Source organism: Mus musculus, chromosome 18 (assembly GCF_000001635.26).
Source record: "Mus musculus strain C57BL/6J chromosome 18, GRCm38.p6 C57BL/6J".
NCBI lineage: Eukaryota > Metazoa > Chordata > Mammalia > Rodentia > Muridae > Mus > Mus musculus.
This window is the reverse complement of record NC_000084.6, coordinates 90,007,113-90,009,834: the sequence shown is the minus strand read 5'-3', so window position 1 is coordinate 90,009,834 and position 2,722 is coordinate 90,007,113.

Sequence of the window (2,722 nt, the reverse complement as noted above, 5' to 3'; positions counted from 1 at the left end):
TGAAATGTGTGCCTCGAGCTTTACTAAAGTTTCTTTAATGAATGTGGCTACCCTTGTATTTGGAGCATAGATATTCAGAATTGATAGTTCCTTTTTGAGGATTTTATCTTTGATGAGTATGAAGTGCCCCTCCTTGTCTTTTTTGATGACTTTGGGTTGGAAGTTGATTTTATTAGATATTAGAATGGCTACTCCAGCTTGTTTCTTCAGACCATTTGTTTGGAAAATTGTTTTCCAGCCTTTCATTCTGAGGTAGTGTCTATCTTTTTCTCTGAGATGAGTTTCCTGTAAGCAGCAAAATGTTGGGTCCTGTTTGTGTAGCCAGTCTCTTAGTCTATGTCTTTTTATTGGGGAGTTGAGTTCATTGATATTAAGAGATGTTAAAGAAAAGTAATCGTTGCTTCCTATTATTTTTGTTTTTAAATTTGGCGTTCTGTTCTTGTGGCTGTCTTCTTTTAGGTTTGTTGAGGGATTACCTTCTTCCTTTTTGTAGGACGTGGTTTCTGTCCTTGTATTGATTTTTTTCTGTTATTATCCTTTGAAGGGCTAGATTCGTGGAAAGATAATGTGTGAATTTGGTTTTTTCGTAGAATACTTTGGTTTCTTCATCTATGGTAAATGAGAGTTTGGCTGGGTATAGTAGCCTGGGCTGGCATTTGTGTTCTCTTAGTGTCCGTATTACATCTGTCCAGGCTCTTCATTGTTGTTCTGATTATTATTTGTTGGGAGAAATTTCTTTTCTGGTCCAGTCTATTTGGAGTTGTGTAGGCTTCTTGTATGTTCATGGGCATCTCTTTCTTTAGGTTTGGGAAGTTTTCTTCTATAATTTTGTTGAAGATATTTGCAGGTCCTTTTAGTTGAAAATCTTCATTCTCATCTACTCCTATTATCCATAGGTTTGGTCTTCTCATTGTATCCTGGATGTTTTGAGTTAGGCTCTTTTTGCATTTTCCATTTTCTTTGATTGTTGTGCAGATGTTCTCTATGGAATCTTCTGCACCTGAGATTCTCCCTTCCATTTCTTGTATTCTGTTGCTGATGCTCACATCTATGGTTCCAGATTTATTTCTTAGGGTTTCTATCTCCAGCGTTGCCTCACTTTTGGTTTTCTTTATTGTGTCTACTTCCCATTTTAGGTCTTGGATGGTTTTATTCAATCCCATCACCTGTTTGGTTGTGTTTTCCTGCAATTCTTTAAGGGATTTTTGTGCTTCCTCTTTAATGTCTTCTACCTGTTTAGCAGTGTTCTCCTGTATTTCCTTAAGTGAATTGTTAAAATCCTTCTTGATGTCCTCTACCATCATCATGAGATATGCTTTTAAATCGGGGTCTAGCTTTGCGGGTGTGTTGGGGTGCCCTGGACTGGGCGAAGTGGGAGTGCTGGGTTCTGATGATGGTGAGTGGTCTTGGTTTCTGTTAGTGATATTCTTACGTTTACCTTTCGCCATCTGGTAATCTCTGGAGTTAGTTGTTGTAGTTGTCTTTGTTTAGAGATTGTTCCTTTGGTGATTCTGTTACCCTCTATCAGCAGACCTGGGAGACTAGCTCTCTCCTCTGAGTCTCAGTGGTTAGAGCACTCTCTGCAGGCAAGCTCTCCTGTTACAGGGAAGGTGCACAGATATCTGGCATTCAGACCTCCCCCCCTGGCTGAAGATGAAGGCCCAAAACAGGACCTTTCCCAGAAGCTGTGTTGCTTTGGCCTGTCACAGAAGCTGTTATCTTCTGTAGTCCACACTCTCACCTGTGCAGACTACTTTCGGCGGAGTTTTAGAACCAAGATATCTTCTGCAGATGCTGAGGCAAAGCCCTCCAGGGCTGGGCGGACACCTGTCCTCTGGCCAGGAAGGTGGCCGGATGTCTTCAGCCTGAAAAAGGAGTTGCGTCAGAAGCTCTGTGACTCCTGCTTTTCCCAGAAGCTGTTAGATTCTATAGTGCACACTCTCACCTGTGCAGACTACTTTTGGTGGAGTCCAGGAAACAAGATGGCTCCTGCTGATGCTGAGGCGAAGCTTTCCCAGGTCGGGCAGACACCTCAGTTTGTTTAATCTTAACAAGGTCCAGGTTCAGATCATCACACACTAACTAATAGTAGTTTGTTTTACATTCTTGGCACTTCAACAGGTAATGATAATGAGAAAGTAAGAATCTATTTCTCCAGGAAAGTCTAATTCAATTTAATGGGTGCAGGGGGAGGGGGTGTTTCTGGAGCTGAGGAGATGATTTAAGGCTAAACACCTGTGACACAGCATAAGGTTCTGTATTTGTATTCCTAACACTCATGAAAGAAGGGAGGCACAGTAACATGCACCCCTGATTGGTTAGATCCCTAGCACTGAGAAGGCCATGATGAAAAAGATTCATTGACCAAGCCACCTAATCAGTTGGTGAGGTCTAGGTACAATTAAACATCCTATCTCCAAAAATAAGGATGGGAATTTGGAAGAAAGACACTTGATTTGAGCTGTCCAGCAGCCACAGAGAACAGGGTACCTGAAAGGGAGGCTGGGAATGAAAAAGGACAGGCTGGCAAGAGAAGGATGAAGCCAAGATAAAGGTTTCTGATCAAGGCTCAAAGTTTAATTTTCAGCTCTGTGTTTATATAGGGAAAAACCCAAAGACCCATCCTTTGTTTCAGCTGGATTGAGTTGCAAAGCAAACTCAGAAGGAGGTGGTCAACTCCTCAAGGCTCTGGTAGGGAAATGTAAATGCAGAGAGGCCTCAT